This window comes from Meleagris gallopavo, chromosome 4 (assembly GCF_000146605.3).
Source record: "Meleagris gallopavo isolate NT-WF06-2002-E0010 breed Aviagen turkey brand Nicholas breeding stock chromosome 4, Turkey_5.1, whole genome shotgun sequence".
In the NCBI taxonomy this organism is placed as follows: Eukaryota; Metazoa; Chordata; class Aves; order Galliformes; family Phasianidae; genus Meleagris; species Meleagris gallopavo.
In genome coordinates, this window is record NC_015014.2 from 51,017,326 (window position 1) to 51,024,631 (window position 7,306).

Genomic DNA, 7,306 nt, shown 5'->3' on the forward strand with positions numbered 1-7,306 from the left:
AAAAAAAAAACCAGTGTCACCACTGGAATAAATCTGCAAGTCTACAATATGTTCCTATGTGTGCATTAAACACTATTTTATACTTGATAATTTGTGTTATCATATTTTCCACAGCTATTTGGAAGTAACTTCTCACACTGCAAGGGGAAAGAAAAGGAACCTTTAACAACCTCTGGAAAAGTATTAGAGAGTTTGAAATCAGTGGTGTATAAATTTGCTTTAAAAAAAAAAAATAGAGAGAGAGAGATATATAATTACTAATAGACTTTGTTTTGCATTGTGTTGCTTTATTTTGTTTTCCCTTATTTTTCTACTACTACAATTCCAGGGAAAGCCTCTTTGATTTTTATTTTATTTTTCTCCAAGTTTGCATGAGGAAGTGGGTTTAAAAAAAAAAAAAAAAAAAAAAAAAAAAAAAAAAGAACACCAAGATTTCCCCCTCCCCCCCTTCTCCTCCCCCTGATAACATTAATTTCACTTGATCCGTTTTCTGGACTACCAGTCTGAGGAGATAAAAGAAAGAACAGGCTGTATGCTGCAAACAAAAACTTAGACCAAATCTTTGTGTCATGTTCAGAATTAATAAATATTTATTTGCTATCAATTCATTCAGTGGTTTCAGCTGTTTGTGAAATCAAATGCAATCGGTACCAAAAAGAATTGCTTCTTGAATACTAATTCACACATTTATAGACTTCTAAAATCAATTAAATTTAATGGTCATTTAAAAACATGATTAAAAATAAATTAAAAAAATAACATATTTCCATGAGCAGGGAGGCCATTTTTAAGAAACTTGAAACTTAAGATCATCTTCCTTGGAAAGACCAATATAATTTACAGATAGCACGGGAGAGATTTCTTTAAAAGATTCAGTCATTGGACTTGTATTCTATTCAGTTGGTTCTCACCTCACATGATTTGGCTGTAATGATATTATGGGAGACTAGAATCATAGAATTACAAGATTGGAAAGGACCAACAAGATCATCTGGCCTAATCAACTATGTTGAAAGCCTTCTAAAAATAATGGTAAATGACATTCAATACTCTTCCTTCCTTCATTAAGGCAGAGATTTTATCACAGAAAGTTTGTCAAGCACAGTATTTCCTTGATAAGTCTATCATGGTTGCTCACAATAACCTTCTTTTTTTCCATGTGCCTATGTATACAAGGACTGAGCTGAGGGTAATCAATGTAGAGTTCACAAGATCCACCTATCTTTTTAAAATACTCAATACTTAGCTTTTTAACAAATATCCCCTATTTACCACAGCCTTTCAAAAGGGAAAGATAGAGAACAGTTTACCACACACACATAATTGTATAAATTACAGTGCTATAGCTTGTAACGCTAATGCAGTGGAAAATTCCATGATAATAGTGGTGGTAGCACAACCCTAGCCTACAGCAAATGACAACAAGCCCTAATGCAGCAGCCATAGACACAGAAACAAAAGGAAGAAAAATTACTTACCTTTGGAAGCCTCAGATACACAGGGATAACCAACAAGATACCCTTGCCTCCACTGTCAAGCCTTAAATGAGGTCTGGGAAGGGGTGGATGCACCTGCGCTCCCCTGGGGTTGGCCCTACCTTCCCACCGGGTGTTCAGTCACTGTTTCAGGAAGTGACTCAGCATTTCTCCTACAGAGCTCAAGAAAGATTTGAGCATTTTTCATAGCAGAACCCCTCAAACTGTTTCATGTAACTACTAGTAAGTAATTATTGTACAGTCAACAGCACAGATTTGTTTTCTTTTGAATTAACGGCTAGGGATATGCTATAAGAATTGCTGTTAGTGCCATAAATTCTGATGTCAAAACATTGTGTCCTTTATCTGTTGTAGTTTCCATGGAAATAAATAGGAGCAGTATTTTTGGAGCAACCTAAGTATATAATATATTTTTAATATGAACTATATTGCACAATATATATGCATGTATTTGCATAAATATATATAAATTTAATTGTTATGGTTAAAAAGCTTGGTATTAACTAAATAATGAGACTGGCAGCTAGTAGCTAGCAGTTGCAAAAATACTGCCATCATTGCTAAAAAAAAAAACCTCTAAAAATCTACCACTGAAGAATTTCAAATGTGAAGATGCATCGTAAGGACATAAACAGGAAGCTCGAGTAGCTTATAAAAATCATTAAGAGTACATTCATTGACCCATAGATAAAAGTTTACAGTGAATAATATTTTTGTAATAATGTGGACAATTTAGTTCCATTTGAAAATTCCTGTTAACATTTAGATGAGTAGACAGAAAAAATTCAGTGCATCATTTTTATGGATAGTTATTTACCTTCACAGATCACTGAGTTTATCCAGATACTACAATTAATGTTTGCTAAAACTGAAGGCTCCAAGATGCTTGTGGATGACTCAGCAGAAATGTATTTTCTAATGGCACTATATTGATCTTAACTGTATATCCTTCAAAAATAATCTATGTGTCTGGAAGCTTTGACCTGAATTTTCAATGGCAGCATAATGTTTTTATATTTATTTATTTGATCCTCTCTGTTTTAGGCAAAGTTTTAGCAGAGCGTCGTAGGATTTATAAGATAAACTAAAAAAGTCCCTGTTGCTGAATGTTGAATGTAATTATATTTTAAATACATCATTACACATGCTGATATAAAGCTTTTGCTTAAAGAAAATGGGGGAAAAATGACAAAGAAAACTTATAAGATCATAGTTATCTTCATGCTTGTAATCCTATCCCAAACTAACCATTAAAATGGACTTCACATTTTCATTCTCTGAAAACAGTAGAAAATTGAGTATGGTAGGCTGAGATAATTTTACCTGCAAAAAGATATATTTAAATCATATTGATATAATAGGAGAAACAACTATGTGTTCTCAATTTTTTTCTTTCTCCCTTTGGTTAATGTCAAAATATGAACAGCACACTCATCTGAGAAATATCACATACTGAGATCAGAGCGAACTGACTATACTGAGTGGAACTCTTCATACAAGTTACATTCAGTAGTAAAAACCTGATTCAAAGCATTTTTTCTTGATCCTGGATCCCTAAAGTAAGAGTTTCTGTTGTTTTCTGCTACCTAGCAGCTGGTTAGTGCATCAGTAGTAGCCTGAATTTAAGATTTAGGTTGCAATTTTAAAGAAAGTACATAGGTAGTTCCAGTCCTGCATCAAAAATTCCAGACAACAGTTCAAAAATTCAATGAAGGGTGTCTTGAGAGGTCTTTTGAAATCTAGAAAATTCTAGAAAATCTTGAAAGTTTTCTAAAGCAGAATATGGATACAAAATTTCATTTGAATAAGAAAATATTAACATCTTTCTGCATTCTAGCTCAAAGCGAAGTTTGACTTACAAATTTGTAATATTCAAAGAAAAGACCCTACACCGTGTGTCAGTTGAGAATTTAGAGAAGCTAAGCTGCAGTGTTCTTCTGTGCACATCCATACATCATTGATTCAATCAAGACAGGAAAATTGAAGAAGAAAGTCTTAAGAAAAAGAATTCTTGTTCTCTATACCATTAGTGTCAAATCTTTTTGCTTGCCTGGGGTACATTGACTGCAGAGAAAATGAGTGAGATGTGGAGTTAGCATTGCACTGTGCTTTCCCCTCCATAGCATTCCATTGTTACCTGTGCAGCCTGCACTAAGCTATGCACAATTGACTCATGACTCTCCTCTATCACATTAATGAAATAAAGAAGTTTGAAATCAATATAACTTGAAAAAAAATTCTATTAAGTAAATATTAAAATGGATCCCAAGTATGGAGAATGCTTGAAAACAAACAAACAGAATAAATGACATCAATAATTTGGCTAAATTAAAGAAGGAAATACATTAATTCTAACAGAGGAAATTTTACCATGGCTTATAAATGTTATTAAGAATCCTGCCTGAAATTCAATGCATGCTTCCATATGGTTATCACAGTGAATCTTTTGTATCTGCTTGACTTTAGAAGATATTTCATATGTCAACTTCTTGGAGGATATGGATATCAGTCGTTTCAAAGTATTTTCTTACATTTAGTGAGTAAATTTTTCCTTCTTCCCAACTTGTGAAAGAATTAACCCAAAGTATTATAATAGAAAAAAATCTTTTTATTTAGAATGGGTTATAAAAGAGTTAGTTATGTTTATGGCTTTTTTTCTTCATTGAAAAAAAGGGTGTTTTAGAATACTGTAGCAAGTTAGATTTTAGTCCTAAAATAATTCTGTCAGATCATAAAAAGGAAGAAATAAGTCTTCTTCTGAGCTTGTTCATGAGAGGAAGTTCAGAAGAGCATCTCTCCTCGTGGGATTTTCTATCAGATATCCATCTATCCACTGGTGATACCACTCAAAGAACATCAAAGAGTAAACATTCTGTATCTATGACCACAGCAAGAAGCAAACTCCTCTAGATGACAGGTGAGTTTGGCAGACAGATCCTTCCCCTGCAGCAGGGAACCATCCATTACTGTCACTACTCCTGTGGCTCCTTCCATGATTCTGAATCTCTTGAAAACACACCCAACTCCTTCTCAGCTTGAGGGCAGTGAACCTGTGCAACAGCTGCGAGGCATCTGCAAGATCATTCCTCTTGGTGGCAGAAAACACCAGCTTACGTCCTTCATCTTCACAGATGTTTGTACTTAACTACTTTGCTAAAGTTGGGTACTTTCTATGTCTCCATTGCGGTTGAGGTCTGGAGTTCCTGAAGTTCTCGTGCCTCTGGAAAGATCTTGTCCTTACCTCTCATCTCTGATGCTTCATAGTCTGATGACTTCCTCATGCTACTCCCCCACTTGGTGACAAAGCAACAGCATACCTGCAGAAACCATCTGTCAGATACATTTTATAAGAACTTTATTAAATATGAGTATTGTCTACATGTTGAATCCTGTGTAAAATTTTCAGTATGTGACTCCAAAAGGACCATAAGAGTACAGTGAAGGATGGCTGGATGTCTGAAAAAAGAAATTCCTTCTCTAGGAGAACATACAAAAATGACTATGATTCTTCAATACAAAAAAAACCCATGACTAAAATTCTACTCATGGAAATTTGAGAATTAGGCATTTCTCCTGACAGTGAGACTCAAAGAAAATCAAGCATGAGAATAAGAATAAATATTTCCTCAAGTTTGCTTTATAAATGTGTTGCTGTAACACAATGTATAAAGCTAAAGTCTCTATAAAGGAAGGCTGCATTGAAGAACATGAAGTGTGAACATTTCAAAGCAGCCTCACTCAAAAAGTTATTTGCATTTTACTCACTTTTCTTCACATTATCTGAAGTAGAATTGGAAATCGTCACCAGAGATTATATTGATTGATTTAACCCTGTCTTGATATTCTGATATTTTACGCAAGTATTTCAATAATATTCACTAGTTCACCAGTGATTCACTAGTATTTCAATATTCGCAGGTGTACTAAAATGCAATTTTAATTAAAAACAGTAGGCAATTATACTGTTGCTGCCTTTTCTATTCTTATACAAAATTATTCCATAAATCCAAACCGGTTAAATACGTATACAGGCGGAAGTAATACATACACTATATAATAAAATCAAAGCATCTAGAAATTCATAAATGATGCATTTATTTTGAGGAAAATACCCTTACATGTGGCAACACACTTTTCCAGTAGAAGCTTCTTTAATTTTCTGTCCCTTCTTCCACTGACAAAATTAATCCCTTACTAAAGTTCAATATTTCTACCAGAAACAAAGAAATTTAATTAATCATGACCAGTAGAAAAACTGCCATTTTCTTTATTAAAGTCTCATTAATTCCTCCATCATCCAGAGATATTTTTCATTGGCCTACTTTGAATTTTCTCCAAGAGAAAGACAAATGTTGCAAGATTATTCCTCTATATTATGTCAATTGTCAATAATGTGTCATTCAATATTGTATTTATCAAGATCATTTGTAGTGTAAATCTGAAAATTAAAGCAACAAAAAGCAGTTAACTATGTTTTCCTGACTGAGAAGAGCTGATTAACTTTTATTTATTTATTTATTTAATATTGACTTGTATTACATTAACCCTTAGATTTCATTTGTCCTGTATTATAAACACTTGCATAATTTTATTGAGACTTCCTACGTCAGGAGGGCAAGAACTCTATTACAAAACATGTCTGGAAATGTGCTATAAAAGTGAAGAATAATTACTGAAATAGTAATTATTCAAGAAACATTAGCCTGAAAGATTTAAAATTAAAATGACCTTAGTAACAGAGTAAATGTTTGCTCATATTAATAGGTCACAACTCTGTATTTCTGAATAACTCAACTTAGTGATAGGTGGCTTATCCTTCTGCACATTCTCTCCTAAATCAAAGTGAATAAAATTAAAAGAAAATCCCTGAAAAAAAATGAGGCTATTATCAGTCATTGAGCTCATCTGAATTCATTGGGGACAACAAATAATGCAATCTAATTAATTAGGATGACAGCAAACTGTGTGACACATTTTTTATGGCTGGCTGGTTTAACATTCTAAACCCTCTTGTTGATTAGAACTTGCATGTTTTAAATAGAAAAGGATGTTAGACATCCCATCTGCTGTGTAACAGAGCTACAGGAAAAAAAAATACATTGAACTCTTGATAAGTTCACATTACAAGAACAAATCAAATATATCCTATCTGATATGCAATGACACACTTCCAGTTGTAAAATTCTATTTTTTAAATCAAACTATATGGAGAAAAGTAATCAATTTGATTCTTTGATCAGTCTGACATCATGTTAGTCAATAAAAAAGTCTCTGTCAAATACCTCTTCTCTTTGAATGAGCACAAGTAAAATTTTGAAAGGGAATGTGTATCCTGAGGTGGTGCATTCTGTTTACCAAGTGCTATTTGGCAAATAATGATATAATGCTGACTACTATGCAGAGATGTGACTCTAATTATGTGCGTATTCTGAAACAAATTTGTTAGAAAGCAGTGTTCTTAAAAATGCATGATTCTATTTCATGCCTGAACACACTTATGTGAAAGTCATTCTAGTATATTTCAGATAGATTTTGAAAATGTATGAAGGGGCTATATATTGTTCATAAGTCCCAAGAATGTTAGAATCAAGTATTTATTTATTTTTGATAATAAGTTATTTAATAAATAACACATTGGAGATACCCATTCAGATTTGGCTGCAAAAACTCTGTATGAAATTATAAATTACAGATTTTAATTGAATCAAATGAAGAAATAAAGTATACCCAAACAAACATGCTTATGATTGTATTGGAAAAGATATGCTGTTACAAAACTATATACAGGTATTGTTTTTATTTATTTTTTG